Below are 27338 nucleotides of genomic sequence, written 5' to 3'. Positions count from 1 at the left end.
CGTTCGAGTCTTTTCGAGTGTGTATTTTTCGAATGTACACTCGAGACTGCTCTAAGTAGACAAATCTTGTTTATGAGGCCTAGATTTCAAAATTTTGCTAAACCATAAAGATCATCTGGGTTTATAGACCAACATGTCCTAATCATTAGCATGTTTCCAATAAAAATAGAAACCTGTTGAGCTAAATTATAGCGTTCGAGTCTTTTCGAGTGTGTATTATTCGAATGTACACTCGAAACTGCTCTAAGTAGAAAATTCGTGTTTATGAGGCCTAGGATTCAAAACTTGGATAAAATATCAAGATAATGTGGGTCTATAGACCAACATGTCCTGATAATTAGCATGTTTTCAATCAAAATAGACACCTCTTGAGCTAAATTATACCGTTCGAGTCTTTTCGAGTGTGTATTTTTCGAATGTACAGTCGAAACTGCTCTAAGTAGACAAATCTTGTTTATGAGGCCTAGACTTCAAAATTTAGCTAAAATACCAAGATCATCTGGGTCTATAGACCAACATGTCCTGATCATTAGCATGTTTCCAATAAAAATAGACACCGGTTGAGCTAAATTATAGCGTTCGAGTCTTTTCGAGTGTGTATTATATGAATGTACACTCGAAACTGCTCTAAGTAGAAAATTCGTGTTTATGAGGCCTAGCCTTAAAAACTTGGCTAACATATCAAGATCATGTGGGTCTATAGACCAACATGTCCTGATCAATAGCATGTTTTCAATCAAAATAGACACCTCTTGAGCTAAATTATAGCGTTCGAGTATTTTCGAGTGTGTATTTTTCGAATGTACACTCGAAACTGCTCTAAGTAGACAAATCTTGTTTATGAGGCCTAGATTTCAAAATTTTGCTTAAATATCAAGATCATCTGGGTCTATAGACCAACATGTCCTGATCATTAGCATGTTTCCAATAAAAATAGAAACCTGTTGATCTAAATTATAGCGTTCGAGTCTTTTCGAGTGTGTATTATTCGAATGTACACTCGAAACTGCTCTAAGTAGAAAATTCGTATTTATGAGGCCTAGGCTTCAAAACTTGGATAAAATATCAAGATCATGTGGGTCTATAGACCAACATGTCCTGATAATTAGCATGTTTTCAATCAAAATAGACACCTCTTGAGCTAAATTATAGCGTTCGAGTCTTTTCGAGTGTGTGTTTTTCGAATGTACACTCGAAACTGCTCTAAGTAGAAAAATCTTGTTTATGTGGCCTAGACTTCAAAATTTGGCTAAAATATCAAGATCATGTGGGTATATAGACCAACATGTCCTGATCAATAGCATGTTTCCAATCAAAATAGACACCTCTTGAGCTAAATTATAGCGTTCTAGTCTTTTCGAGTGTGTATTTTTCGAATGTACACTCGAAACTGCTCTAAGTAGAAAATTTGTGTTTATGAGGCCTAGGCTTCAAAACTTGGCTAAAATATCAAGATCATGTGGGTCTATAGACCAACATGTCCTAATAATTAGCATGTTTTCAATCAAAATAGACATCTCTGGAGCTAAATTATAGCGTTCGAGTCTTTTCGAGTGTGTATTTTTTGAATGTACACTTGAAACTGCTCTAAGTAGAAAAATCGTGTTTATGTGGCCTAGACTTCAAAATTTGGCTAAAATATCAAGATCATGTGGGTCTATAGACCAACATGTCCTGATAATTAGCATGTTTTCAATCAAAATAGACATCTCTTAAGATAAATTATAGCGTTCGAGTCTTTTCGAGTGTGTATTATTCGAATGTACACTCGAAACTGCTCTAAGTAGAATATCCGTGTTTATGAAGCCTAGGCTTCAAAACTTGGATAAAATATCAAGATCATGTGGGTCTATAGACCAACATGTCCTGATCAATAGCATGTTTTCAATCAAAATAGACACCTCTTGAGCTAAATTATAGCGTTCGAGTATTTTCGAGTGTGTATTTTTCGAATGTACACTCGAAACTGCTCTAAGTAGAAAAATCTTGTTTATGTGGCCTAGACTTCAAAATTTGGCTAAAATATCAAGATCATGTGGGTCTATAGACCAACATGTCCTGATCATTAGCATGTTTCCAATCAAAATAGACACTTCTTGAGCTGAATTATAGCGTTCTAGTCTTTTCGAGTGTGTATTTTTCGAATGTACACTCGAAAATGCTCTAAGTAGAAAATCGTGTTTATGAGGCCTAGGCTTCAAAACTTGGATAAAATATCATGATCATGTGGGTATATAGACCAACATGTCCTGATAATTAACATGTTTTCAATCAAAATAGACACCTCTTGAGCTAAATTATAGCGTTCGAGTCTTTTCGAGTGTGTATTTTTCGAATGTACACTCGAAACTGCTCTAAGTAGAAAATTCGTGTTTATGAGGCCTAGCCTTCAAAACTTGGCTAATATATCAAGATCATGTGGGTCTATAGACCAACATGTCCTGATCAATAGCATGTTTTCAATCAAAATAGACACCTCTTGAGCTAAATTATAGCGTTCGAGTCTTTTCGAGTGTGTATTTTTCGAATGTACACTCGAAACTGCTCTAAGAAGAAAAATCTTGTTTATGTGGCCTAGACTTCAAAATTTGGCTAAAATATCAAGATCATGTAGGTCTATAGACCAACATGTCCTGATCATTAGCATGTTTCCAATCAAAACAGCCACCATTTGAGCTAAATTATAGCGTTCGAGTCTTTTCGAGTGTGTATTTTTCGAATATACACTCGAAACTGCTCTAAGTAGAAAATTCGTGTGTATGAGGCCTAGGCTTCAAAACTTGGCTAAAATATCAAGATCATGTGGGTCTATAGACCAACATGTCCTGATAATTAGCATGTTTTCAATCAAAATAGACATCTCTTGAGATAAATTATAATGTTCGAGTCTTTTCGAGTGTGTATTTTTCGAATGTACACTCGAAACTGCTCTAAGTAGACAAATCTTGTTTATGAGGCCTAGACTTCAAAATTTAGCTAAAATATCAAGATCATCTGGGTCTATAGACCAACATGTCTTGATCATTAGCATGTTTCCAATAAAAATAGATATCGGTTGAGCTAAATTATAGCGTTCGAGTCTTTTCGAGTGTGTATTATTTGAATGTACACTCGAAACTGCTCTAAATAGAAAATTCGTGTTTATGAGGCCTAGCCTTCAAAACTTGGGTAATGTATCAAGATCATGTGGGTCTATAGACCAACATGTCCTGATCAATAGCATGTTTTCAATCAAAATAGACACCTCTTGAGCTAAATTATAGCGTTCGAGTCTTTTCGAGTGTGTATTTTTCGAATGTACACTCGAAACTGCTCTAAGTAGACAAGTCTTGTTTATGAGGCCTAGATTTCAAAATTTTGCTAAAATATCAAGATCATGTGGGTCTATAGACCAACATGTCCTGATCATGAGCATGTTTCCAATAAAAATAGAAACCTGTTGAGCTAAATTATAGCGTTCGAGTCTTTTCGAGTGTGTATTATTCGAATGTACACTCGAAACTGCTCTAAGTAGAAAATTCGTGTTTATGAGGCCTAGGCTTCAAAACTTGGCTAAAATATCAAGATCATGTGGGTCTATAGACCAGATGTCCTGATAATTAGCATGTTTTCAATCAAAATAGACACCTCTAGAGCTAAATTATAGCGTTCGAGTCTTTTCGAGTGTGTATTTTTCGAATGTACAGTCGAAACTGCTCTAATTAGAAAAATCTTGTTTATGTGGCCTAGACTTCAAAATTTGGCTAAAATATCAAGATCATGTGGGTCTATAGACCAACTTGTCCTGATCATTAGCATGTTTCCAATAAAAATAGACACATGTTGAGATGAATTATAGCGTTCGAGTCTTTTCGAGTGTGTATTATTCGAATGTACACTCGAAACTGCTCTAAGTAGAAAATTCGTATTTATGAGGCCTAGGCTTCAAAACTTGGCTAAAATATCAAGATCATGTGGGTCTATAGACCAACATGTCCTGATAATTAGCATGTTTTCAATCAAAATAGACACCTCTTGAGCTAAATTATAGCGTTCGAATCTTTTCGAGTGTGTATTTTTCGAATGTACACTCGAAACTGCTCTAATTAGAAAAATCTTTTTTATGAGGCCTAGACTTCAAAATTCGGCTAAAATATCAAGATCATGTGGGTCTATAGACCAACATGTCCTGATAATTAGCATGTTTTTAATCAAAATAGACACCTGTTGAGCTAAATTATAGCGTTCGAGTCTTTTCGAGTGTGTATTTTTCGATTGTACACTCGAAACTGCTCTAAGTTGAAAAATCTTATTTATGAGGCATAGGCTTCAAAACTTGGCTAAAATATCAATATCATGTGGGTCTATAGACCAACATGTCCTGATCATTAGCATGTTTCCAATCAAAATAGACACTTTTTGAGATAAATTATAGCGTTCGAGTCTTTTCGAGTGTGTATTTTTCGAATGTACACTCGAAACTCCTCTAAGTATAAAATTCGTGTTTATGAGGCCTAGGCTTCAAAACTTGGCTAAAATATCAAGATCATGTAGGTCTATAGACCAACATGTCCTGATAATTAGCATGTTTTCAATCAAAATAGACATCTCTTGAGATAAATTATAACGTTCGAGTCTTTTCGAGTGTGTATTTTTCGAATGTACACTCGAGACTGCTCTAAGTAGACAAATCTTGTTTATGAGGCCTAGATTTCAAAATTTTGCTAAAATATCAAGATCATCTGGGTGTATAGACCAACATGTCCTGATCATTAGCATGTTTCCAATAAAAATAGAAACCTGTTGAGCTAAATTATAGCGTTCGAGTCTTTTCGAGTGTGTATTTTTCGAATGTACACTCGAGACTGCTCTAAGTAGACAAATCTTGTTTATGAGGCCTAGATTTCAAAATTTTGCTAAAATATCAAGATCATCTGGGTGTATAGACCAACATGTCCTGATCTATAGCATGTTTCCAATAAAAATAGAAACCTGTTGAGCTAAATTATAGCGTTCGAGTCTTTTCGAGTGTGTATTATTCGAATGTACACTCGAAACTGCTCTAAGTAGAAAATTCGTGTTTATGAGGCCTAGGTTTCAAAACTTGGCTAAAATAGCAAGATCATGTGGGTCTATAGACCAACATGTCCTGATAATTAGCATGTTTCCAATAAAAATAGAAACCTGTTGAGATAAATTATAGCGTTCGAGTTTTTTCGAGTGTATATTATTCGAATGTACACTCGAAACTGCTCTAAGTAGAAAATTCGTGTTTATGAGGCCTAGGCTTCAAAACTTGACTAAAATATCAAGATCATGTGGGTCTATAGACCAACATATCCTTATCAATAGCATGTTTTCAATAAAAATAGACACCTCTTGAGCTAAATTATAGCGTTCGAGTCTTTTCGAGTGTGTATTTTTCGAATGTACACTCGAAACTGCTCTAAGTAGACAAATCTTGTTTATGAGGCCTAGATTTCAAAACTTTGCTAAAATATCAAGATCATCTGGGTCTATAGACCAACATGTCCTGATCATTAGCATGTTTCAATAAAAATAGACACATGTTGAGCTAAATTATAACGTTCGAGTCTTTTCGAGTGTGTATTATTAGAATGTACACTCGAAACTGCTTTAAGTAGTTATGAGGCCTAGGATTCAAAACTTGGATAAAATATCAAGATCATGTGGGTCTATAGACCAACATGTCCTGATAATTAGCATGTTTTCAATCAAAATAGACACCTCTTGAGCTAAATTATAGCGTTCGAGTATTTTCGAGTGTGTATTTTTCGAATGTACACTCGAAACTGCTCTAAGTAGAAAAATCTTATTTATGTGGCCTAGACTTCAAAATTTGGCTAAAATATCAAGATCATGTGGGTCTATAGACCAAAATGTCCTGATCATTAGCATGTTTCCAATAAAAATAAAAACCTGTTGAGCTAAATTATAGCGTTCGAGTCTTTTCGAGTGTGTATTATTCGAATGTACACTCGAAACTGCTCTAAGTAGAAAATTCGTGTTTATGAGGCCTAGCCTTCAAAACTTGGGTAATGTATCAAGATCATGTGGGTCTATAGACCAACATGTCCTGATCAATAGCATGTTTTCAATCAAAATAGACACCTCTTGAGCTAAATTATAGCGTTCGAGTATTTTCGAGTGTGTATTTTTCTAATGTACACTCGAAAATGCTCTAACTAGACAAATCTTGTTTATGAGGCATAGATTTCAAAATTTTGCTAAAATATCAAGGTCATCTGGGTCTATACACCAACATGTCCTGATCATTAGCATGTTTCCAATAAAAATAGAAACCTGTTGAACTAAATTATAGCGTTCGAGTCTTTTCGAGTGTGTATTATTCGAATGTACACTCGAAACTGCTCTAAGTAGACAAATCTTATTAATGAGGCCTAGACTTCAAAATTTAGCTAAAATATCAAGATCATCTGGGTCTATAGACCAACATGTCCTGATCATTATCATGTTTCCAATAAAAATAGACACCGGTTGAGCTAAATTATAACGTTCGAGTCTTTTCGAGTGTGTATTATATGAATGTACACTCGAAACTGCTCTAAGTAGAAAATTCGTGTTTATGAGGCCTAGCCTTCAAAACTTGGCTAACATATCAAGATCACGTGGGTCTATAGACCAACATGTCCTGATCAATAGCATGTTTTCAATCAAAATAGACACCTCTTGAGCTAAATTATAGTGTTCGAGTATTTTCGAGTGTGTATTTTTCGAATGTACACTCGAAACTGCTCTAAGTAGACAAATCTTGTTTATGAGGCCTATATTTCAAAATTTTGCTTAAATATCAAGATCATCTGGGTCTATAGACCAACATGTCCTGATCATTAGCATGTTTCCAATAAAAATAGAAACCTGTTGTGCTAAATTATAGCGTTCGAGTCTTTTCGAGTGTGTATTATTCGAATGTACACCCGAAACTGCTCTAAGTAGACAAATCTTGTTTATGAGGCCTAGACTTCAAAATTTAGCTAAAATATCAAGATCATCTGGGTCTATAGACCAACATGTCTTGATCATTAGCATGTTTCCAATAAAAATAGATATCGGTTGAGCTAAATTATAGCGTTCGAGTCTTTTCGAGTGTGTATTATTTGAATGTACACTCGAAACTGCTCTAAATAGAAAATTCGTGTTTATGAGGCCTAGCCTTCAAAACTTGGGTAATGTATCAAGATCATGTGGGTCTATAGACCAACATGTCCTGATCAATAGCATGTTTTCAATCAAAATAGACACCTCTTGAGCTAAATTATAGCGTTCGAGTCTTTTCGAGTGTGTATTTTTCGAATGTACACTCGAAACTGCTCTAAGTAGACAAGTCTTGTTTATGAGGCCTAGATTTCAAAATTTTGCTAAAATATCAAGATCATGTGGGTCTATAGACCAACATGTCCTGATCATGAGCATGTTTCCAATAAAAATAGAAACCTGTTGAGCTAAATTATAGCGTTCGAGTCTTTTCGAGTGTGTATTATTCGAATGTACACTCGAAACTGCTCTAAGTAGAAAATTCGTGTTTATGAGGCCTAGGCTTCAAAACTTGGCTAAAATATCAAGATCATGTGGGTCTATAGACCAGATGTCCTGATAATTAGCATGTTTTCAATCAAAATAGACACCTCTAGAGCTAAATTATAGCGTTCGAGTCTTTTCGAGTGTGTATTTTTCGAATGTACAGTCGAAACTGCTCTAATTAGAAAAATCTTGTTTATGTGGCCTAGACTTCAAAATTTGGCTAAAATATCAAGATCATGTGGGTCTATAGACCAACTTGTCCTGATCATTAGCATGTTTCCAATAAAAATAGACACATGTTGAGATGAATTATAGCGTTCGAGTCTTTTCGAGTGTGTATTATTCGAATGTACACTCGAAACTGCTCTAAGTAGAAAATTCGTATTTATGAGGCCTAGGCTTCAAAACTTGGCTAAAATATCAAGATCATGTGGGTCTATAGACCAACATGTCCTGATAATTAGCATGTTTTCAATCAAAATAGACACCTCTTGAGCTAAATTATAGCGTTCGAATCTTTTCGAGTGTGTATTTTTCGAATGTACACTCGAAACTGCTCTAATTAGAAAAATCTTTTTTATGAGGCCTAGACTTCAAAATTCGGCTAAAATATCAAGATCATGTGGGTCTATAGACCAACATGTCCTGATAATTAGCATGTTTTTAATCAAAATAGACACCTGTTGAGCTAAATTATAGCGTTCGAGTCTTTTCGAGTGTGTATTTTTCGATTGTACACTCGAAACTGCTCTAAGTTGAAAAATCTTATTTATGAGGCATAGGCTTCAAAACTTGGCTAAAATATCAATATCATGTGGGTCTATAGACCAACATGTCCTGATCATTAGCATGTTTCCAATCAAAATAGACACTTTTTGAGATAAATTATAGCGTTCGAGTCTTTTCGAGTGTGTATTTTTCGAATGTACACTCGAAACTCCTCTAAGTATAAAATTCGTGTTTATGAGGCCTAGGCTTCAAAACTTGGCTAAAATATCAAGATCATGTAGGTCTATAGACCAACATGTCCTGATAATTAGCATGTTTTCAATCAAAATAGACATCTCTTGAGCTAAATTATAACGTTCGAGTCTTTTCGAGTGTGTATTTTTCGAATGTACACTCGAAACTGCTCTAAGTAGACAAATCTTGTTTATGAGGCCTAGATTTCAAAACTTTGCTAAAATATCAAGATCATCTGGGTCTATAGACCAACATGTCCTGATCATTAGCATGTTTCAATAAAAATAGACACATGTTGAGCTAAATTATAACGTTCGAGTCTTTTCGAGTGTGTATTATTAGAATGTACACTCGAAACTGCTTTAAGTAGTTATGAGGCCTAGGATTCAAAACTTGGATAAAATATCAAGATCATGTGGGTCTATAGACCAACATGTCCTGATAATTAGCATGTTTTCAATCAAAATAGACACCTCTTGAGCTAAATTATAGCGTTCGAGTATTTTCGAGTGTGTATTTTTCGAATGTACACTCGAAACTGCTCTAAGTAGAAAAATCTTATTTATGTGGCCTAGACTTCAAAATTTGGCTAAAATATCAAGATCATGTGGGTCTATAGACCAAAATGTCCTGATCATTAGCATGTTTCCAATAAAAATAAAAACCTGTTGAGCTAAATTATAGCGTTCGAGTCTTTTCGAGTGTGTATTATTCGAATGTACACTCGAAACTGCTCTAAGTAGAAAATTCGTGTTTATGAGGCCTAGGCTTCAAAACTTGGCTAAAATATCAAGATAATGTGGGTCTATAGACCAACATGTCCTGATCAATAGCATGTTTTCAATCAAAATAGACACCTCTTGAGCTAAATTATAGCGTTCGAGTCTTTTCGAGTGTGTATTTTTCGAATGTACACTCGAAACTGCTCTAAGTAGACAAATTTTGTTTATGAGGCATAGAATTCAAAATTTAGCTAAAATATCAAGATCATCTGGGTCTATAGACCAACATGTCTTGATAATTAGCATGTTTCCAATAAAAATAGACACCGGTTGAGCTAAATTATAGCGTTCGAGTCTTTTCGAGTGTGTATTATTTGAATGTACACTCGAAACTGCTCTAAATAGAAAATTCGTGTTTATGAGGCCTAGCCTTCAAAACTTGGGTAACGTATCAAGATCATGTGGGTCTATAGACCAACATGTCATGATCAATAGCATGTTTTCAATCAAAATAGACACCTATTGAGCTAAATTATAGTGGTCGAGTATTTTCGAGTGTGTATTTTTCGAATGTACACTCGAAACTTCTCTAACTAGAAAAATCTTGTTTATGAGGCCTAGATTTCAAAATTTTGCTAAAATATCAAGATCATCTGGGTCTATAGACCAACATGTCCTGATCATTAGCATGTTTCCAATAAAAATAGAAACCTGTTGAGCTAAATTATAGCGTTCGAGTCTTTTCGAGTGTGTATTATTCGAATGTACACTCGAAACTGCTCTAAGTAGAAAATTCGTGTTTATGAGGCCTAGGCTTCAAAACTTGGATAAAATATCAAGATCATGTGGGTCTATAGACCAGATGTCCTGATAATTAGCATGTTTTCAATCAAAATAGACACCTCTTGAGCTAAATTATAGCGTTCGAGTCTTTTCGAGTGTGTATTTTTCGAATGTACAGTCGAAACTACCTCTAATTAGAAAAATCTTGTTTATGTGGCCTAGACTTCAAAATTTGGCTAAAATATCAAGATCATGTGGGTCTATAGACCAACATGTCCTGCTCATTAGCATGTTTCCAATAAAAATAGACGTTGAGCTAAATTATAGCGTTCGAGTCTTTTCGAGTGTGTATTATTCGAATATACACTCGAAACTACTCAAAGTAGAAAATTCGTATTTATGAGGCCTAGGCTTCAAAACTTGGCTAAAATATCAAGATCATGTGGGTCTATAGACCAACATGTCCTGAGAATTAGCATGTTTTCAATCAAAATAGACACCTCTTGAGCTAAATTTTAGCATTCGAATCTTTTCGAGTGTGTATTTTTCTAATGTACACTCGAAACTGCTCTAAGTAGAAAAATCTTTTTTATGAGGCCTAGACTTCAAAATTTGGCTAAAATATCAAGATCATGTGGGTGTATAGACCAACATGTCCTGATTATTAGCATGTTTTCAATCAAAATAGACACTTTTTGAGATAAATTATAGCGTTCGAGTCTTTTCGAGTGTGTATTTTTCGAATGTACACTCGAAACTCCTCTAAGTATAAAATTCGTGTTTATGAGGCATAGGCTTCAAAACTTGGCTAAAATATCAAGATCATGTAGGTCTATAGACCAACATGTCCTGATAATTAGCATGTTTTCAATCAAAATAGACATCTCTTGAGATAAATTATAACGTTCGAGTCTTTTCGAGTGTGTATTTTTCGAATGTACACTCGAGACTGCTCTAAGTAGACAAATCTTGTTTATGAGGCCTAGATTTCAAAATTTTGCTAAAATATCAAGATCATCTGGGTGTATAGACCAACATGTCCTGATCATTAGCATGTTTCCAATAAAAATAGAAACCTGTTGAGCTAAATTATAGCGTTCGAGTCTTTTCGAGTGTGTATTTTTCGAATGTACACTCGAGACTGCTCTAAGTAGACAAATCTTGTTTATGAGGCCTAGATTTCAAAATTTTGCTAAAATATCAAGATCATCTGGGTGTATAGACCAACATGTCCTGATCTATAGCATGTTTCCAATAAAAATAGAAACCTGTTGAGCTAAATTATAGCGTTCGAGTCTTTTCGAGTGTGTATTATTCGAATGTACACTCGAAACTGCTCTAAGTAGAAAATTCGTGTTTATGAGGCCTAGGTTTCAAAACTTGGCTAAAATAGCAAGATCATGTGGGTCTATAGACCAACATGTCCTGATAATTAGCATGTTTCCAATAAAAATAGAAACCTGTTGAGATAAATTATAGCGTTCGAGTTTTTTCGAGTGTATATTATTCGAATGTACACTCGAAACTGCTCTAAGTAGAAAATTCGTGTTTATGAGGCCCAGGCTTCAAAACTTGACTAAAATATCAAGATCATGTGGGTCTATAGACCAACATATCCTGATCAATAGCATGTTTTCAATAAAAATAGACACCTCTTGAGCTAAATTATAGCGTTCGAGTCTTTTCGAGTGTGTATTTTTCGAATGTACACTCGAAACTGCTCTAAGTAGACAAATCTTGTTTATGAGGCCTAGATTTCAAAACTTTGCTAAAATATCAAGATCATCTGGGTCTATAGACCAACATGTCCTGATCATTAGCATGTTTCAATAAAAATAGACACATGTTGAGCTAAATTATAACGTTCGAGTCATTTCGAGTGTGTATTATTAGAATGTACACTCGAAACTGCTTTAAGTAGTTATGAGGCCTAGGATTCAAAACTTGGATAAAATATCAAGATCATGTGGGTCTATAGACCAACATGTCCTGATAATTAGCATGTTTTCAATCAAAATAGACACCTCTTGAGCTAAATTATAGCGTTCGAGTATTTTCGAGTGTGTATTTTTCGAATGTACACTCGAAACTGCTCTAAGTAGAAAAATCTTATTTATGTGGCCTAGACTTCAAAATTTGGCTAAAATATCAAGATCATGTGGGTCTATAGACCAAAATGTCCTGATCATTAGCATGTTTCCAATAAAAATAAAAACCTGTTGAGCTAAATTATAGCGTTCGAGTCTTTTCGAGTGTGTATTATTCGAATGTACACTCGAAACTGCTCTAAGTAGAAAATTCGTGTTTATGAGGCCTAGGCTTCAAAACTTGGCTAAAATATCAAGATCATGTGGGTCTATAGACCAACATGTCCTGATCAATAGCATGTTTTTAATCAAAATAGACACTTCTTGAGCTAAATTATAGCGATCGAGTCTTTTCGAGTGTGTATTATTCGAATGTACATTCGAAACTGCTTTAAGTAGAAAATTCGTGTTTATGAGGCCTAGGCTTCAAAACATGGCTAAAATATAAAGATCATCTGGGTTTATAGACCAACATGTCCTGATCATTAGCATGTTTTCAATCAAAATAGTCACCTGTTGAGCTAAATTATAGCGTTCGAGTCTTTTCGAGTGTGTATTATTCGAATGTACACTCAAAACTTGGCTAAAATATCAAGATCATCTGGGTCTATAGACCAACATTTCCTGATCATTAGCATGTTTCCAATAAAAATAGACACCGGTTAAGCTAAATTATGGCGTTCGAGTCTTCTCGAGTGTGTATTATTTGAATGTACACTCGAAATTGCTCTAAGTAGAAAATTCGTGTTTATGAGGCCTAGCCTTCAAAACTTGGCTAACATATCAAGATCATGTGGGTCTATAGACCAACATGTCCTGATCAATAGCATGTTTTCAATCAAAATAGACACCTCCTGAGATAAATTATAGCGTTCGAGTCTTTTCGAGTGTGTATTTTTCGAATGTACACTCGAAACTGCTCTAAGTAGACAAATCTTGTTTATGAGGCCTAGATTTCAAAATTTTGCTAAAATATCAAGATTATCTGGGTCTATAGACCAACATGTCATGATCATTAGTATGTTTCCAATAAAAATAGAAACCTGTTGAGCTAAATTATAGCGTTCGAGTCTTTTCGAGTGTGTATTATTCGAATGTACACTCGAAACTGCTCTAAGTAGAAAATTCGTGTTTATGAGGCCTAGGCTTCAAAACTTGGATAAAATATCAATATCATGTGGATCTATAGACCAACATGTCCTGATAATTAGCATGTTTTCAATCAAAATAGACACCTCTTGAGCTAAATTATAGCGTTCGAGTCTTTTCGAGTGTGTATTTTTCGAATGTACACTCGAAACTGCTCTAAGTAGAAAAATCTTGTTTATGTGGCCTAGACTTCAAAATTTGGCTAAAATATCAAGATCATGTGGGTCTATAGACCAACATGTCCTGATAAATAGCATGTTTTCAATCAAAATAGACATCTCTTGAGATAAATTATAGCGTTCGAGTCTTTTCGAGTGTGTATTATTCGAATGTACACACGAAACTGCTCTAAGTAGAATATCCGTGTTTATGAAGCCTAGGCTTCAAAACTTGGATAAAATATCAAGATCATGTGGGTCTATAGACCAACATGTCCTGATAATTAGCATGTTTTCAATCAAAATAGACACCTCTTGAGCTAAATTATAGCGTTCGAGTCTTTTCGAGTGTGTATTTTTCGAATGTACACTCGAAACTGCTCTAAGTAGAAAAGTCTTGTTTATGTGGCCTAGACTTCAAAATTTGGCTAACATATCAAGATAGTGTGGGTCTATAGACCAACATGTCCTTATCAATAGCATGTTTTCAATCAAAATAGACACCTCTTGAGCTAAATTATAGCGTTCGAGTCTTTTCGAGTGTGTATTTTTCGAATGTACACTCGAAACTGCTCTAAGTAGAAAAATCTTGTTTATGTGGCCTAGACTTCAAAATTTGGCTAAAATATCAAGATCATGTGGGTCTATAGACCAACATGTCCTGAGAATTAGCATGTTTTCAATCAAAATAGACATCTCTTGAGATAAATTATAGCGTTCGAGTCTTTTCGAGTGTGTATTATTCGAATGTACACTCGAAACTGCTCTAAGTAGAAAATTCGTGTTTATGAGGCCTAGGCTTCAAAACTTGGATAAAATATCAAGATCATGTGGGTCTATATACCAACATGTCCTGATAATTAGCATGTTTTCAATCAAAATAGACACCTCTTGAGCTAAATTATAGCGTTCTAGTCTTTTCGAGTGTGTATTTTTTGAATGTACACTTGAAACTGCTCTAAGTAGAAAAATCTTGTTTATGTGGCCTAGACTTCAAAATTTGGCTAAAATATCAAGATCATGTGGGTCTATAGACAAACATGTCCTGATAATTAGCATGTTTTCAATCAAAATAGACATCTCTGGAGCTAAATTATAGCGTTCAAGTCTTTTCGAGTGTGTATTTTTTGAATGTACACTTGAAACTGCTCTAAGTAGAAAATCCGTGTTTATGAGGCCTAGGCTTCAAAACTTGGATAAAATATCAAGATCATGTGGGTCTATATACCAACATGTCCTGATAATTAGCATGTTTTCAATCAAAATAGACACCTCTTGAGCTAAATTATAGCGTTCGAGTCTTTTCGAGTGTGTATTTTTCGAATATACACTCGAAACTGCTCTAAGTAGAAAATTTGTGTTTATGAGGCCTAGGCTTCAAAACTTGGCAAAAATATCAAGATCATGTGGGTCTATAGACCAACATGTCCTGATCATTAGCATGTTTCCAATCAAAATAGACACCTCTTGAGCTAAATTATAGTGTTCTAGTCTTTTCGAGTGTGTATTTTTCGAATGTACACTCGAAACTGCTCTAAGTAGAAAAATCTTGTTTATGTGGCCTAGACTTCAAAATTTGGCTAAAATATCAAGATCTTGTGGGTCTATAGACCAACATGTCCTGATCATTAGCATGTTTCCAATCAAAATAGACACCTCTTGAGCTAAATTATCGGGTTCGAGTCTTTTCGAGTGTGTATTTTTCGAATGTACACTCGAAACTGCTCTAAGTAGAAAAATCTTGTTTATGTGGCCTAGACTTCAAAATTTGGCTAAAATATCAAGATCATGTGGGTCTATAGACCAACATGTCCTGATAATTAGCATGTTTTCAATCAAAATAGACACCTCTTGATCTAAATTATAGCGTTCGAGTCTGTTCGAGTGTGTATTATTCGAATGTACACTCGAAACTGCTCTAAGTAGAAAATTCGTGTTTATGAGGCCTAGACTTCAAAATTTGGTTAAAATATCAAGATCATGTGGGTCTATAGACCAACATGTCCTGATCATTAGCATGTTTCCAATCAAAATAGAAACCTGTTGATCTAAATTATAGCGTTCGAGTCTGTTCGAGTGTGTATTATTCGAATGTACACTCGAAACTGCTCTAAGTAGAAAATTCGTGTTTATGAGGCCTAGGCTTCAAAACTTGGCTAAAATATCAAGATCATGTGGGTCTATAGACCAACATGTCCTGATCAATAACATGTTTTCAATCAAAATAGACACCTCTTGAGCTAAATTATAGCGTTCGAGTCTTTTCGAGTGTGTATTTTTCGAATATACACTCGAAACTGCTCTAAGTAGAAAATTCGTGTGTATGAGGCCTAGGCTTCAAAACTTGGATAAAATATCAAGATCATGTGGGTGTATAGACCAACATGTCCTGATAATTAGCATGTTTTCAATCAAAATAGACACCTCTTGAGCTAAATTATAGCGTTCGAGTCTTTTCGAGTGTGTATTTTTCGAATATACACTCGAAACTGCTCTAAGTAGAAAATTCGTGTGTATGAGGCCTAGGCTTCAAAACTTGGCTAAAATATCAAGATCATGTGGGTCTATATACCAACATGTCCTGATCATTAGCATGTGTTCCAATCAATATAGACACCTCTTGAGCTAAATTATAGCGTTCGAGTCTTTTCGAGTGTGTATTTTTCGAATATACACTCGAAACTGCTCTAAGTAGAAAATTCGTGTGTATGAGGCCTGGGCTTCAAAACTTGGATAAAATATCAAGATCATGTGGGTGTATATACCAACATGTCCTGATAATTAGCATGTTTTCAATCAAAATAGACACCTCTTGAGCTAAATTATAGCGTTCGAGTCTTTTCGAGTGTGTATTTTTCGAATATACACTCGAAACTGCTCTAAGTAGAAAATTCGTGTGTATGAGGCCTAGGCTTCAAAACTTGGCTAAAATATCAAGATCATGTGGGTGTATAGACCAACATGTCCTGATAATTAGCATGTTTTCAATCAAAATAGACACCTCTTGAGCTAAATTATAGCGTTCGAGTCTTTTCGAGTGTGTATTTTTCGAATATACACTCGAAACTGCTCTAAGTAGAAAATTCGTGTGTATGAGGCCTAGGCTTCAAAACTTGTCTAAAATATCAAGATCATTTGGGTCTATAGACCAACATGTCCTGATAATTAGCATGTTTTCAATCAAAATAGACATCTCTTGAGATAAATTATAATGTTCGAGTCTTTTCGAGTGTGTATTTTTCGAATGTACACTCGAAACTGCTCTAAGTAGACAAATCTTGTTTATGAGGCCTAGACTTCAAAATTTAGCTAAAATATCAAGATCATCTAGGTCTATAGACCAACATGTCCTGATCATTAGCATGTTTCCAATAAAAATAGACACCGGTTGAGCTAAATTATAGCGTACGAGTCTTTTCGAGTGTGTATTTTTTGAATGTACACTCGAAACTGCTCTAAGTAGAAAAATCTTGTTTATGTGGCCTAGACTTCAAAATTTGGCTAAAATATCAAGATCATGTGGGTCTATATACCAACATGTCCTGATAATTAGCATGTTTTCAATCAAAGTAGACATCTCTTGAGCTAAATTATAACGTTCGAGTCTTTTCGAGTGTTTATTTTTCGAATGTACACTCGAAACTGCTCTAAGTATACAAATCTTGTTTGTGAGGCCTAGACTTCAAAATTTAGCTAAAATATCAAGATCATATGGGTCTATAGACCAACATGTCCTGATCATTAGCATGTTTCCAATAAAAATAGACACCGGTTGAGCTAAATTATAGCGTTCGAGTCTTTTCGAGTGTGTATTTTTCGAAAGTACACTCGAAACTGCTCTAAGTAGAAAAATCTTGTTTATGTGGCCTAGACTTCAAAATTTGGCTAAAATATCAAGATCATGTGGGTCTATAAACCAACATGTACTGATCATTAGCATGTTTCCAATCAAAATATAAACCTGTTGAGCTAAATTATAGCGTTCGAGTCTTTTCGAGTGTGTATTATTCGAATGTACACTCGAAACTGCTCTAAGTAGAAAATTCGTGTTTATGAGGCCTTGGCTTCAAAACTTGGCTAAAATATCAAAATCATGTGGGTCTATAGACCAACATGTCCTGATCAATAGCATGTTTTCAATCAAAATAGACACCTCTTGAGCTAAATTATAGCGTTCGAGTCTTTTCGAGTGTGTATTTTTCGAAAGTACACTCGAAACTGCTCTAAGTAGAAAAATCTTGTTTATGTGGCCTAGACTTCAAAATTTGGCTAAAATATCAAGATCATGTGGGTCTATAAACCAACATGTACTGATCATTAGCATGTTTCCAATCGAAATATAAACCTGTTGAGCTAAATTATAGCGTTCGAGTCTTTTCGAGTGTGTATTATTCGAATGTACACTCGAAACTGCTCTAAGTAGAAAATTCGTGTTTATGAGGCCTTGGCTTCAAAACTTGGCTAAAATATCAAAATCATGTGGGTCTATAGACCAACATGTCCTGATCAATAGCATGTTTTCAATCAAAATAGACACCTCTTGAGCTAAATTATAGCGTTCGAGTCTTTTCGAGTGTGTATTTTTCGAATGTACACTCGAAACTGCTCTAAGTAGACAAATCTTGTTTATGAGGCCTAGATTTCAAAATTTTGTAAAATATCAAGATCATCTAGGTCTATAGACCAACATGTCCTGATCATTAGCATGTTTCCAATAAAAATAAAAACCTGTTGAGCTAAATTATAGCGTTCGAGTCTTTTCGAGTGTGTATTATTCGAATGTACACTCGAAACTGCTCTCTAAGTATAAAATTCGTGTTTATGAGGCCTAGGGTTCAAAACTTGGCTAAAATATCAAGATCATGTGGGTCTATAGACCAACATGTCCTGATAATTAGCATGTTTTCAATCAAAATAGACACCTCTTGAGCTAAATTATAGCGTTCGAGTCTTTTTGAGTGTGTATTTTTCGAATGTACAGTCGAAACTTCTCTAATTAGAAAAATCTTGTTTATGTGGCCTAGATTTCAAAATTTTGCTAGAATATCAAGATCATCTGGGTCTATAGACCAACATGTCCTGATCATTACCATGTTTCCAATAAAAATAAAAACCTGTTGAGCTAAATTATAGCGTTCGAGTCTTTTCGAGTGTGTATTATTCGAATGTACACTCGAAACTGCTCTAAGTAGAAAATTCGTGTTTATGAGGCCTAGGCTTCAAAACTTGGCTAAAATATCAAGATCATGTGGGTCTATAGACCAGATGTCCTGATAATTAGCATGTTTTCAATCAAAATAGACACCTCTTGAGCTAAATTATAGCGTTCGAGTCTTTTCGAGTGTGTATTTTTCGAATGTACAGTCGAAACTGCTCTAATTAGAAAAATCTTGTTTATGTGGCCTAGACTTCAAAATTTGGCTAAAATATCAAGATCATGTGGGTCTATAGACCAACTTGTCCTGATCATTAGCATGTTTCCAATAAAAATAGACACATGTTGAGATGAATTATAGCGTTCGAGTCTTTTCGAGTGTGTATTATTCGAATGTACACTCGAAACTGCTCTAAGTAGAAAATTCGTGTTTATGAGGCCTAGGCTTCAAAACTTGGATAAAATCTCAAGATCATGTGGGTCTATAGACCAACATGTCCTGATCAATAGGATGTTTTCAATCAAAATAGACACCTTTTGAGCTAAATTATAGCGTTCGAGTCTTTTCGAGTGTGTATTTCTCGAATGTACACTCGAAACTGCTCTAACTAGACAAATCTTGTTTATGAGGCCTAGATTTCAAAATTTTGTTAAAATATCAAGATCATCTGGGTCTATAGACCAACATGTCCTGATCATTAGCATGTTTCCAATAAAAATAGAAACCTGTTGAGATAAATTATAGCGTTCGAGTTTTTTCGAGTGTATATTATTCGAATGTACACTCGAAACTGCTCTAAGTAGAAAATTCGTGTTTATGAGGCCTAGGCTTCAAAACTTGACTAAAATATCAAGATCATGTGGGTCTATAGACCAACATATCCTGATCAATAGCATGTTTTCAATAAAAATAGACACCTCTTGAGCTAAATTATAGCGTTCGAGTCTTTTCGAGTGTGTATTTTTCGAATGTACACTCGAAACTGCTCTAAGTAGACAAATCTTGTTTATGAGGCCTAGATTTCAAAACTTTGCTAAAATATCAAGATCATCTGGGTCTATAGACCAACATGTCCTGATCATTAGCATGTTTCAATAAAAATAGACACATGTTGAGCTAAATTATAACGTTCGAGTCTTTTCGAGTGTGTATTATTAGAATGTACACTCGAAACTGCTTTAAGTAGTTATGAGGCCTAGGATTCAAAACTTGGATAAAATATGAAGATCATGTGGGCCTATAGACCAACATGTCCTGATAATTAGCATGTTTTCAATCAAAATAAACACCTCTTGAGCTAAATTATAGCGTTCGAGTATTTTCGAGTGTGTATTTTTCGAATGTACACTCGAAACTGCTCTAAGTAGAAAAATCTTATTTATGTGGCCTAGACTTCAAAATTTGGCTAAAATATCAAGATCATGTGGGTCTATAGACCAAAATGTCCTGATCATTAGCACGTTCCCAATAAAAATAGACACCTGTTGAGCTAAATTATAGCGTTCGATTCTTTTCAAGTGTGTATTTTTCGAATGTACACTCGAAACTGCTCTAAGTAGAAAATTCGTGTTTATGAGGCCTAGGCTTCAAAACTTGGATAAAATCTCAAGATCATGTGGGTCTATAGACCAACATGTCCTGATAATTAGCATGTTTTCAATCAAAATAGACATCTCTTGAGCTAAATTATAACGTTCGAGTCTTTTCGAGTGTGTATTTTTCGAATGTACACTCGAAACTGCTCTAAGTAGACAAATCTTGTTTATGAGGCCTAGACTTTAAAATTTAGCTAAAATAACAAGATCATCTGGGTCTATAGACCAACATGTCCTGATCATTAGCATGTTTCCAATACAAATAGACACCGGTTGAGCTAAATTATAGCGTTCGAGTCTTTTCGAGTGTGTATTATATGAATGTACACTCGAAGCTGCTCTAAGTAGAAAATTCGTGTTTATGAAGCCTAGCCTTCAAAACTTGGCTAACATATCAAGACCATGTGGGTCTATACACCAACATGTCCTGATCAATAGGATGTTTTCAATCAAAATAGACACCTTTTGAGCTAAATTATAGCGTTCGAGTCTTTTTGAGTGTGTATTTCTCGAATGTACACTCGAAACTGCTCTAACTAGACAAATCTTGTTTATGAGGCCTAGATTTCAAAATTTTGTTAAAATATCAAGATCATCTGGGTCTATAGACCAACATGTCCTGATCATTAGCATGTTTCCAAAAAAAATAGAAACCTGTTGAGCTAAATTATAGCGTTCGAGTCTTTTCGAGTGTGTATTATTCGAATGTACACTCGAAAATGCTCTAAGTAGAAAATTCGTGTTTATGAGGCCTAGGCTTTAAAACTTGGCTAAAATATCAAGATCATGTGGGTCTATAGACCAACATGTCTGATAATTAGCATGTTTTCAATCAAAATAGACACCTCTTTATTTAAATTATAGCGTTCGAGTCTTTTCAAGTGTGTATTTTTCGAATGTACACTCGAAACTGCTCTAAGTAGAAAAATCTTGTTTATGTGGCCTAGACTTCAAAATTAGGATAAAATATCAAGATCATCTGGGTCTATAGACCAACATGTCCTGATCATTAGCATGTTTCCAATCAAAATAGACACCTGTTGAGCTAAATTATAGCGTTCGAGTCTTTTCAAGTGTGTATTTTTCGAATGTACACTCGAAACTGCTCTAAGTAGAAAATTCGTGTTTATGAGGCCTGGCTTCAAAACTTGGCTAAAATATCAAGATCATATGGGTCTATAGACCAACATGTCCTGATAATTAGCATGTTTTCTATCAAAATAAACATCTCGTGAGCTAAATTATAACGTTCGAGTTTTTTCGAGTGTGTATTTTTCGAATGTACACTCGAAACTGCTCTAAGTAGACAAATCTTGTTTATGAGGCCTAGGCTTCAAAACTTGGCTAAAATATCAAGATCATATGGGTCTATAGACCAACATGTCCTGATAATTAGCATGTTTTCTATCAAAATAGACATCTCGTGAGCTAAATTATAACGTTCGAGTTTTTTCGAGTGTGTATTTTTCGAATGTACACTCGAAACTGCTCTAAGTAGACAAATCTTGTTTATGAGGCCTAGGCTTCAAAACTTGGATAAAATATCAAGATCATGTGGGTCTATAGACCAACATGTCCTGGTAATTAGCATGTTTTCAATCAAAATAGACACCTCTTGAGCTAAATTATAGCGTTCGAGTCTTTTCGAGTGTGTATTTTTCGAATGTACACTCGAAACTTCTCTAAGTAGACAAATCTTGTTTATGTGGCCTAGACTTCAAAATTTAGCTAAAATATCAAGATCATGTGGGTCTATAGACCAACATGTCCTGATCATTAGCATGTTTCCAATCAAAATAGACAGTTTTTGAGATAAATTATAGCGTTCGAGTCTTTTCGAGTGTGTATTTTTCGAATGTACACTCAAAACTCCTCTAAGTATAAAATTCGTGTTTATGAGGCCTAGGCTTCAAAACTTGGCTAAGATATCAAGATCATGTAGGTTTATAGACCAACATGTTCTGATAATTAGCATGTTTTCAATCAAAATAGACATCTCATGAGCGAAATTATAACGTTCGAGTCTTTTCGAGTGTGTATTTTTCGAATGTACACTCGAAACTGCTCTAAGTAGACAAATCTTGTTTATGAGGCCTAGGTTTCAAAACTTGGATAAAATATCAAGATCATGTGGGTCTATAGACCAACATGTCCTGATAATTAGCATGTTTTCAATCAAAATAGACACCTCTTGAGCTAAATTATAGCGTTCGAGTCTTTTCGAGTGTGTATTTTTCGAATGTACACTCGAAACTTCTCTAAGTAGACAAATCTTGTTTATGTGGACTACACTTCAAAATTTAGCTAAAATATCAAGATCGTGTGGGTCTATAGACCAACATGTCCTGATCATTAGCATTTTTCCAATCAAAATAGACACCTCTTGAGATAAATGATAGCGTTCGAGTCTTTTCGAGTGTGTATTTTTCGAATGTACACTCGGAACTGCTCTAATTAGAAAATTCGTGTTTATGAGGCCTAGGTTTCAAAACTTGGATAAAATATCAAGATCATGTGGGTCTATTGACCAACATGTCCTGATAATTAGCATGTTTTCAATCAAAATAGACACCTCTTGAGCTAAATTATAGCGTTCGAGTCTTTTCGAGTGTGTATTTTTCGAATGTACACTCGAAACTTCTCTAAGTAGACAAATCTTGTTTATGTGGCCTACACTTCAAAATTTAGCTAAAATATCAAGATCATGTGGGTCTATAGACCAACATGTCCTGATCATTAGCATGTTTCCAATCAAAATAGACACCTTTTGAGATAAATTATAGCGTTCGAGTCTTTTCGAGTGTGTATTTTTCAAATGTACACTCGAAACTGCTCTAAGTAGAAAATTCGTGTTTATGAGGCCTAGGCTTCAAAACTTGGCTAAAATATCAAGATCATGTGGGTTTATAGACCAACGTGTCCTGATAATTAGCATGTTTTCAATCAAAATAGACATCTTTTGAGCTAAATTATAACGTTCGAGTCTTTTCGAGTGTGTATTTTTCGAATGTACATTCGAAACTGCTCTAAGTAGACAAATCTTGTTTATGAGGCCTAGACTTCAAAATTTAGCTAAAATATCAAGATCATCTGGGTCTATAGACCAACATGTCCTGATCATTAGCATGTTTCCAATAAAAATAGACACCGGTTGAGCTAAATTATAGAGTTCGAGTCTTTTCGAGTGTGTATTATATGAATGTACACTCGAAGCTGCTCTAAGTAGAAAATTCGTGTTTATGAAGCCTATCCTTCAAAACTTGGCTAACATATCAAGATCATGTGGGTCTATACACCAACATGTCCTGATCAATAGGATGGTTTCCATCAAAATAGACACCTTTTGAGATAAATTATAGCGTTCGAGTCTTTTCGAGTGTGTATTTTTCGAATGTACACTCGAAACTGCTCTAAGTAGAAAAATCTTGTTTATGAGGCCTAGATTTCAAAATTTTGCTAAAATATCAAGATCATCTGGGTCTATAGACCAACATGTCCTGATCATTAGCATGTTTCCAATAAAAATAGAAACCTGTTGAGATAAATTATAGCGTTCGAGTCTTTTCGAGTGTGTATTATTCGAATGTACACTCGAAACTGCTCTAAGTAGAAAATTCGTGTTTATGAGGCCTAGGCTTCAAAACTTGGCTAAAATATCAAGTCATGTAGGTCTATAGACCAACATGTCCTAATAATTAACATGTTTTCAATCAAAATAGACATCTCTTGAGCTAAATTATAACGTTCGAGTCTTTTCGAGTGTGTATTTTTTGAATGTACACTCGAAACTGCTCTAAGTAGAAAAATCTTGTTTATGAGGCCTAGATTTCAAAATTTTGCTAAAATATCAAGATCATCTGGGTCTATAGACCAACATGTCCTGATCATTAGCATGTTTCCAATAAAAATAGAAACCTGTTGAGATAAATTATAGCGTTCGAGTCTTTTCGAGTGTGTATTATTCGAATGTACACTCGAAACTGCTCTAAGTAGAAAATTCGTGTTTATGAGGCCTAGGCTTCAAAACTTGGCTAAAATATCAAGTCATGTAGGTCTATAGACCAACATGTCCTAATAATTAACATGTTTTCAATCAAAATAGACATCTCTTGAGCTAAATTATAACGTTCGAGTCTTTTCGAGTGTGTATTTTTTGAATGTACACTCGAAACTGCTCTAAGTAGAAAAATCTTGTTTATGAGGCCTAGATTTCAAAATTTTGCTAAAATATCAAGATCATCTGGGTCTATAGATCAACATGTCCTGATCATTAGCATGTTTCCAATAAAAATAGAAACCTGTTGAGATAAATTATAGCGTTCGAGTCTTTTCGAGTGTGTATTATTCGAATGTACACTCGAAACTGCTCTAAGTAGAAAATTCGTGTTTATGAGGCCTAGGTTTCAAAACTTGGATAAAATATCAAGATCATGTGGGTCTATAGACCAACATGTCCTGATAATTAGCATGTTTTCAATCAAAATAGAAACCTCTTGAGCTAAATTACAGCGTTCGAGTCTTTTCGAGGGTGTATTTTTCGAATGTACACTCGAAACTTCTCTAAGTAGATAAATCTTGTTTATGTGGCCTACACTTCAAAATTTAGCTAAAATTTCAAGATCATGTGGGTCTATAGACCAACATGTCCTGATCATTAGCATGTTTCAGATCAAAATAGACACCTTTTGAGATAAATTATAGCGTTCGAGTCTTTTCGAGTGTGTATTTTTCGAATGTACACTCGAAACTGCTCTAAGTAGAAAATTCGTGTTTATGAGGCCTAGGCTTCAAAACTTGGCTAAAATATCAAGATCATGTGGGTCTATAGACCAACGTGTCCTGATAATTAGCATGTTTTCAATCAAAATAGACATCTCTTGACCTAAATTATAACGTTCGAGTCTTTTCGAGTGTGTATTTTTCGAATGTACACTCGAAACTGCTCTAAGTAGACAAATCTTGTTTATGAGGCCTAGACTTCAAAATTTAGCTAAAATATCAAGATCATCTGGGTCTATAGACCAACATGTCCTGATCATTAGCATGTTTCCAATAAAAATAGACACCGGTTGAGCTAAATTATAGAGTTCGAGTCTTTTCGAGTGTGTATTATATGAATGTACACTCGAAACTGCTCTAAGTAGAAAATTCGTGTTTATGAAGCCTAGCCTTCAAAACTTGGCTAACATATCAAGATCATGTGGGTCTATACACCAACATGTCCTGATCAATAGGATGGTTTCCATCAAAATAGACACCTTTTGAGATAAATTATAGCGTTCGAGTCTTTTCGAGTGTGTATTTTTCGAATGTACACTCGAAACTGCTCTAAGTAGAAAAATCTTGTTTATGAGGCCTAGATTTCAAAATTTTGCTAAAATATCAAGATCATCTGGGTCTATAGACCAACATGTCCTGATAATTAGCATGTTTTCTATCAAAATAGAAACCTGTTGAGATAAATTATAGCGTTCGAGTCTTTTCGAGTGTGTATTATTCGAATGTACACTCGAAACTGCTCTAAGTAGAAAATTCGTGTTTATGAGGCCTAGGCTTCAAAACTTGGCTAAAATATCAAGTCATGTAGGTCTATAGACCAACATGTCCTAATAATTAACATGTTTTCAATCAAAATAGACATCTCTTGAGCTAAATTATAACGTTCGAGTCTTTTCGAGTGTGTATTTTTTGAATGTACACTCGAAACTGCTCTAAGTAGAAAAATCTTGTTTATGAGGCCTAGATTTCAAAATTTTGCTAAAATATCAAGATCATCTGGGTCTATAGACCAACATGTCCTGATCATTAGCATGTTTCCAATAAAAATAGAAACCTGTTGAGATAAATTATAGCGTTCGAGTCTTTTCGAGTGTGTATTATTCGAATGTACACTCGAAACTGCTCTAAGTAGAAAATTCGTGTTTATGAGGCCTAGGCTTTAAAACTTGGCTAAAATATCAAGATCATGATGGCCTATAGACCAACATGTCCTGATAATTAGCATGTTTTCAATCAAAATAGACATCGGTTGAGCTAAATTATAGCGTTCGAGTCTTTTCGAGTGTGTATTATTTGAATGTACACTCGAAACTGCTCTAAGTAGAAAAATCTTGTTTATGTGGCCTAGACTTCAAAATTTGGCTAAAATATCAAGATCATGTGGGTCTATAGACCAACATGTCATGATAATTAGCATGTTTCCAATCAAAATAGAAACCTGTGGAGCTAAATTATAGCGTTCGAGTCTTTTCGAGTGTGTATTATTCGAATGTACACTCGAAACTGCTCTAAGTAGAAAATTCGTGTTTATGAGGCCTAGGCTTCAAAACTTGGCTAAAATATCAAGATCATGTGGGTCTATAGACCAACATGTCCTGATAATTAGCATGTTTTCAATCAAAATAGACATCGGTTGAGCTAAATTATAGCGTTCGAGTCTTTTCGAGTGTGTATTATTTGAATGTACACTCGAAACTGCTCTAAGTAGAAAATTTGTGTTTATGAGGCCTTGCCTTCAAACCTTGGATAACATATCAAAATCATGTGGGTCTATAGACCAACATGTCCTGATCAATAGAATGTTTTCAATCAAAATAGACACCTCTTGAGCTAAATTATAGCGTTCGAGTCTTTTCGAGTGTGTATTTTTCGAATGTACACTCGAAACTGCTCTAAGTAGACAAATCTTGTTTATGAGGCCTAGATTTCAAAATTTTGCTAAAATATCAAGATCATCTGGGTCTATAGACCAACATGTCCTGATCATTAGCATGTTTCCAATAAAAATAGAAACCTGTTGAGCTAAATTATAGCGTTCGAGTCTTTTCGAGTGTGTGTTTTTCGAATGTACACTCGAAACTTCTCTAAGTAGAAAAATCTTGTTTATGTGGCCTAGACTTCAAAATTTGGCTAAAATATCAAGATCATGTGGGTCTATAGACCAACATGTCCTGATCATTAGCATGTTTTCAATCAAAATAGACACCTCTTGAGCGAAATTATAGCATTCGAGTCTTTTCGAGTGTGTATTTTTCGAATGTACACTCGAAACTGCTCTAAGTAGAAAAATCTTGTTTATGTGGCCTAGACTTCAAAATTTGGCTAAAATATCAAGATCATGTGGGTCTATAGACCAACATGTCCTGATCAATAGCATGTTTCCAATCAAAATAGACACCTCTTG

Source organism: Papaver somniferum, unplaced genomic scaffold (assembly GCF_003573695.1).
Source record: "Papaver somniferum cultivar HN1 unplaced genomic scaffold, ASM357369v1 unplaced-scaffold_97, whole genome shotgun sequence".
Taxonomy (NCBI): domain Eukaryota; kingdom Viridiplantae; phylum Streptophyta; class Magnoliopsida; order Ranunculales; family Papaveraceae; genus Papaver; species Papaver somniferum.
This window is presented reverse-complemented; position numbering follows the sequence as displayed.